Source organism: Hyaena hyaena, unplaced genomic scaffold, assembly GCF_003009895.1.
Source record: "Hyaena hyaena isolate Hyena2069 unplaced genomic scaffold, ASM300989v1 scaffold_1115, whole genome shotgun sequence".
Lineage (NCBI taxonomy): Eukaryota > Metazoa > Chordata > Mammalia > Carnivora > Hyaenidae > Hyaena > Hyaena hyaena.
The window spans coordinates 229,380-236,539 of record NW_024081743.1 but is presented as its reverse complement, the minus strand read 5'-3'; positions in this window follow the sequence as shown (position 1 = coordinate 236,539).

Here is a 7,160-nt window from a genome sequence, read left to right as displayed (position 1 = left end):
TTATGCAAAGATATTTGTAGGGCAAGTAGCCTCCCTGCAACCTCTAAAATTATATTTTGTACAGTCTCTAACTTACAGATATTTGATTCACAAATGACACTTCCAGGCTCCTGGGTGGCTCAGTCAGATGAACATCCGATCTTGATTTCAGCTCAGATCATGATCTTGCTGTCATGGAATTGAGCTCCATGCTCGGCTCCAAGCAGAGCAGATCCTGCTCGGGATTCTTTCTCTCCCCTTCTCTCTCTCTGCCCCTCCCCTACTAGTGTACATGTGCACACATGTGCACGTGTGCTGTCTCTCTCTCAAAATAAATAAACGTAAAAAAAAACACAAAGCATAAAACAAATGGCCCTTTAATGCAAGCATCTACTGCCATCTCTGCCCTTCCTCACCCTTACTTATCTCCCTCTTCTCCAAGACCCCTGATACCACTGACAGTTGAGACACTGAGAAGAAAATAAAATGAATGTTCAGAAAATCTCTGGGAGGAAGAAACAAAGCTGTAATATATAGGAACATCTTAGGGGGCATAAAGAAGGTAAAAGTAAGTTCCCAAATAGGTCTCGTGCTCATCCCCAAAATACCTTTCATCAATGGCCTGAATTATTCTCATGACTTTATTATACTGCCTGAAAATAAACTATATGGAATCATATTTAGATTAATAAGTACCTTATTTCTATGTATAAAAATACCTCTAGGAGAGTTAGAGAGGCTACTAGACTTTTACTTATTAGTGTTGCTGTGCCAAATAATGATCCATTGCCTACAGGCTAATAATTAGCTTACTCTGCCCCATGGCACATGAATATTAGGATACCTGGGACTGGGAGTTTGGGTTATGGTAGAGAGGGTAGGTCACTCTGTGAGGCCAAGCAGACTTTAGTGGTATGATAGGCAGAAATTTAAGATGGTCTCATAAGATTCCTGGGTTCCTTGTGTACTCAACACCTTCTCCCAGTTATTTGATCAAACACTGATCTAGTACTGCTGTGAATGGATTTTGCAGATGAAACTAAAGTCCTAAACTGTTTGACCATAAAATACAGATCACCTGATCTAATCAATGAGATCTTTCTTTAAAAGGAGAAAATTTTCTCCAACTAGTGGCAGAACAGGAAGTCAGAAATTTGAAGTACTAGTGGCATTTGATGTATAAGAAGTTTTTTGTTGTTGGTTTGAAAATAGAGGAGGATAAATGAAAAGAAATGTGAGCAGCCTCTTGGAGTGGAGAATGACCCCTGATTGACAGCTTGAAAGAAAATAGGGACCTTAGTTTTACATATACAAGGCACTGAATTTCGTTAACAACCTGATTGCACTCGGAAGAAGAAGACCCTGAGGCCCAGATGAGAACTGTAGCCCTGGGCAATAACCTTTATTTTAACCTTGTGAGACCTGAGTAGAAGATTCACCTGAACTATAACAAAGCCCTAATCCGTGGGAACTGTGAGCTAATAAATGGCTGCTACCTTAAGCCACTAGGTTTGTGTTAGCAATAGAAACCTGTACAAATGTGATCTCCCTAGGATGAGCCTGAGGATTTTGGCACCCAAGAGTCTGGAAAGAGGATCTCTACAAAGCAAGGGCTACAAAAAGCAAACTTACCTATTTGAATATTTTGTGATGGGCTGGCTCTCTGCTCAAGAAAGGGAAGATAACTCACTTCCTTCCCTTTCTCTATATTCCATACCATGAAGAGGACCTTCTTCTAAGATCCAAGGCCCAGATTAGTCCTGTTATCGCTATGGTTTAGTTCTACAAAAGTTAGATTTCCACAGTCTGGCCAGAGAACTTAATTACTATGTATAGTGTTGTCTCTACGGGAAAATTCGTTCTTCTATTTAACGTTTATTTATTTTTTGAAACAGAGAGAGAAAGAGTGCGTGTGCATGCACGCACACGCAAGCGGGAGAGGGGCAGGGAGAGAGAGAGAGAAAGGGAGACAGAGAGAGAGAGAGAGAGAGAGAGAGAGAATCCCAAGCAGACTCCACACTGTTAGCACAGAGCTGGACACAGGGCTTGAACTCACAAACCATGAGCTCTTGACCTGAGCTGAAATCAAGAATCAGACGCTTAACTGACTGAGCCACTCAGGCACCCCAGGAAATGCATTCTGAGTTCCCAAGAACTTAAAATCAAGTTTTTGGAACAAAACTCATTCTTTCTAAAAATGGACCGTACTCATTTTGATAGAATATAAAGCTATAAGCCAAGGGGATATATATATCTGCAGAGCATAAGGCATCTGAGAGCTGGTATTTGGGAGGATGAAGCGGAGAGGAGGAACCAGTTTTAGCAAGGCCATATATACTGTACCATATCATGGATCTAGATCCTAGTTGCCTGTGTTTAAATCCTAGTTCAGCCACTTGCCAGTTGTGTGACTTTAGCCAAGTTGCTTAATTTCTCAGTGCCTCCTGTTCTCCATCTAAATAATGGGATAAAATTACCATCTCATAGGGTTTCTGAAGAAATAAAAGAGCAGATATATGTAAAGCTCTTAGACTAATATCCAGCACACAACATATCCCAAAATATATATTCCACTATATATATAATATATAACCACTCAACAGTAAAAGATCAATAACCCAATTGAAAAATGGGCAAAGGATTTGAATAGACATTTCTCTAAAGAACATATGTAAGTGGCCAATAAGCATATACAAAGATGCTCGACCTTATTAGCCATCAGGAAATTGCAAATCAAAAACACAATGGGATGCTACTTCACACCTATTAGGCTGGTTATAATTAAAATGACAAATGTTAGTGAGGATGGGGAGAGACTGGCACCCTGATATATTGCCAGAGGTAATGTAAAATGGAATAGGGCCTTGGAAAACAGTTTCCAATTCTTCAAAGGGTTCAACGTTGGGGTGCCATATTATCCAGAAGTTCCATTCCTAGGTATATTCCCAAGATAACTGAAAACATGTCCATATAAAAACTTGTACACAAATGTCCATAGTAGCATTATTCATAAGAGCCAACAAGTGGAAACAATCCAAACATACATATTGGATTAATAATATGTTGTATATCCATACAATGGGATATTATTTAATCCTAAAAGGAATGGAAAAGGAATAAAGTACTGATATATGCTGTAACATGCATAAACCTTGAAAATATTATTCTAAGCAAAAAAAGCCAGACACAAAACGTCACTGACTGTACAATTTAATTTATATGAAATTTTCAGAAAGGATAAATCCATAAAGACAGAAAATAAATTAGAATTTGCCAGGGACTTGTTGGGGGGGGTTTAGAGGGGGTGAGTGATAAGGGGTACAGAGTTTCTTTTTCGGGTGATGAAAATGTTCTGAAATTAGATAGTGATGAGAGTTACACAAGTCTGTGAGTTTACTAACAATTACTGAATCATACTCTTTGAAATGGTAAATTTTATGGTATGTGAATTACATTAAAAAAAAAAGAGCTTCAAGGCAGGTCAATTTTACACAGAGAAAGTTGTGTGATTTTACACATCTCATGATACATCCTTTGTTCTAATATAAATGCCGTCAATTGTTCAAAGTACATTTATAGATTTCTTGTTGTTCTTCCCATGCCCTACATCACTTATTACAGTGCCTTGCAAAATGTATGACCTTATAAATCATTTTAGGTATGAAATATATTTATTCATCTCCTTGAGTCCCCTAATAAAAAAACATTACACAACTTAGAAATTTTATTTTTCTCCACTCACCCGTAAATTCCCCAAGGCTAAGAATTATGGTAGATTCATCCCAATATTCTCTTTCCACACTCAAACGTCACTTTTATTCCCACCTTGCACCTATTACAGTGTCTGATACACAAATAATGTTTATAATTCTTTAAAAACTCCTTTTATTTTCCCCTTCCCAACTTGAACCTAATCTTCTTGAAAACCAGTACTGGGCTTCATTCATTTTTTTTATTCTCTACCACCCTTTCTTGTGTGGCCCTATTCTTTACATGCAAGTTCTTTTTATTTTCTTCCAAGTTTTTATTTAAATTCAAGTTAGTTAGTATTGGTTTCAGTAGAACCCAGTGATTCATCACTTAAATGTAACACCCAGTGCTTGTCCAAAAAAGTACCCTCCTTAATGCTCATCACTCATTTAGCCCAGCCTCCCACTTTCCCTCCAGCAACCCTGAGTTAATTCTCTACAGTTAAAATTCTACTATGGCTTGCCACCTCCTCCGTTTTTATCTTTTTAAAACCTCTTTTAAAATGTTTTATTTATTTCTGATATATATAGAGAGAGACAGCATGAGCATGGGAAGATCAGAGAGAGAGGGAGACACAGAATCCGAAGACAGGCTCCAGGCTCTGAGCTAGCTGTCAGCACAGAGCCTGACGCGGGGCTTGAACCCACGAACCATGAGATCATGACCTGAGCTGAAGTCGGATGCTTAACCGACTGAGCCACCCAGGCGCCCCTCCTCTGTTTTTATCTTATTTTATTTTTTCTTCCCTTCCCCTATGTTCATTTGTTTTGTTTCTTAAAATCCATATATGAGTCAAATTATATGGTATTTGTCTTTCTCTGACTTATTTTACTTAGCATAATACGCTCTAGTTCCATCTATATCCTTGAAAATGGTAAGATTTCATTCTTTTTGACGGCTAGGTAATATTCCAATATATATGTATTCCAATATATATATGTGTATAAACATATATACAAATCACCCCTTCCTTATCCATTTACCCGTCAATGGACATTTGGGTTCTTCCCAAAATTTGGTTACTGTTCATAGTGCTGCCATAAACATTGGGGTGCATGTGCCCCTTTAAATCAGTATTTTAGTATCCTTTGGATAAATACCTAGTCATGCAATTGCTGGGTCATAGGGTAGTTCTATTTTCCTCTTTTTGAGGAACCTACATACTGTTTTCCAGAGTGACTGCACCAGTTTTCATCCCTACCAACAGTGCAAGAGGGTTCCCCTTTTCTCTGCATCCTCAACAACATCTCATGATTCCTGAGTTGTTAATTTTAGCCATTCTGACAGGTGTGAGGTGGTATCTCATTGTGGTTTGGATTTGTATTTCCCTGATGATGAGTGATGTCGAGCATTTTTTCATGTGTTTGTTAACCAATTGTATGTCTTCTTTGAGAAATGTCTATTCATGTTTTATGCCCATTTCTTAACTGGATTATTTATTTTTGGGTGTTGAATGTGATATATTCTTTATAGATTTAAATGTTAGTTCTTAATGAATGGATAAATTCTGTTATATCTGCTCTCCCATCTGCCACATCAAATTGTACTTTTTCCCAACTCATGTTTCAAATGAATGTATTCTAGCCTAAATATGTATGCATCTATCATTTGGACTGTCATTTATAGGTTCATGATTAATTTGTTTGTCTTAAAAATAAATGCAAAGGTAAGAGAAACTCTTGTCCCAGAGATCATTGCCTGTGCAATTATCTTTGTAAATTCTCCAACTGAGAGTCTGCTAAATATGGCTGAATGATAGTGAAATCGTAACTTTTCTTCTGCCTTTTTGAATTTTATATTCTTGCAGGAGACAGTTTTCTTACTTTTGAAAAAATTTCAATGAAAGAGGAAAACTGGGCTCTCACAGAGAATGGAACAAGTACTGACTGGACCAGAAGTCCAGGAAACCAACAGAATCAGCCTTGAAGAGCAGATATTGTAGCTTGGCCATCAAACTCTGTCTCTGGTGTTTTCTGGAGGCATATTTCTTGGGATCAAGACAGTTAGACTAGGAGAAATAGGAGTGGTAGAGGCAGTAGTATGAAGTTTCTACCTTTGCTGTCAATAGAGCTTTTCTGTCCCTAGGTCCCCGGGGCCAGCACCTCTCAATCTGAAGCACCACTAAATAAAACAGTGTATTGGGTTTTTCCCCACTAAAATTGACTAGAAGCATCTCAAGCCTATTATTCTAGTAGTGCTTCCTGCTGATTATTTATTTATATGTACTTCTTTAAGATCCAAATAGTTCTGGGGCACCTGGATGGCTCAGTAGGCTAAGCATCCTACTTCGGCTCAGATCATTATCTCGTGGTTCATGAGTTCAATTCCTGCATTGGGCTCTGTGTTGACAGCTCAGAGCTTGAAGTCTGCATCGGATCCTGTGTCTCTTTGCCTCTCCCATGCTCTCTCTCTCTCTCTGTTTCTCTAAAAAATAAATAAACATTTAAAAATTAAGTCCAAATGGTCCCTTGCTCCAGGCAGAAAAAGTCCTGAGAGTCAGCAGAGCAAAACTACAACAGATTTCACTCAATTTTCTCTACTTTCCTATTTACAATGAAATCACTGCAGAGAGATGTTGTGTACCTAGCTCAAAACAAATGCGCTTTGTAGAACAACCAAATCCCTTCCAATACTCAGAATTGGTTCTCTATTTACCAATTACCAGGTTGTCTGCCTGACTCGCTCCTCTTAGAATAAGTTATTTCTCAACAGGTCAGCAGTTCCTTCTACAATTGACTTCTGGTGTCTGCTCTACCAGTTTCCAAGATGTGCTCAAACTTGTCTAAACTCCAGGCAATGACATAATGTAAGCTTAAGACCTCTTCGTTTCACTACACAGATTACTGACAAGACAGATTGGCTCTATGTAGTGTTTTACACAGTAATGGCCATAAATCAAGGCCTAGAAGTTTACACATTCTCTACCATTAACCTCTATTTAAAGGTAACAATTATCAAAATGAAGAAAGAGGGGCGCCTGGGTGGCTTAGTCGGTTAAGCGTCCGACTTTCGCTCAGGTCATGATCTCGCGGTTCGTGGGTTCGAGCCCCGCGTCGGGCTCTGTGCTGACTGCCAGCTCAGAGCCTGGAGCCTGCTTCAGACTCTGTGTCTCCCTCTCTCTCTGACCCTCCCCTGCTCACGCTCTCTCTCTCTCTCCTAGAAATAAATAAAACATTTTTAAAAAATGAAGAAAGAAAGTAATGATGCAGATAAAGGGAATAAGAGGTGTTCTATGCTGGGTTCTTGTAAAAAGCTAGAGAGGACATTAGAATGTAGACAGAAACTATACCTTTAGAAAGGGATTAGGAACTCTAAATAGTCTTTTCCTTACTTATGCAGCACAAACCTTCCCCTACTAACCTTTCACACCATTCATACACAATGCTTCACAGAGAAGTTTCAGCTTCCTTTTTAAAAAATGTTTTGGGAGC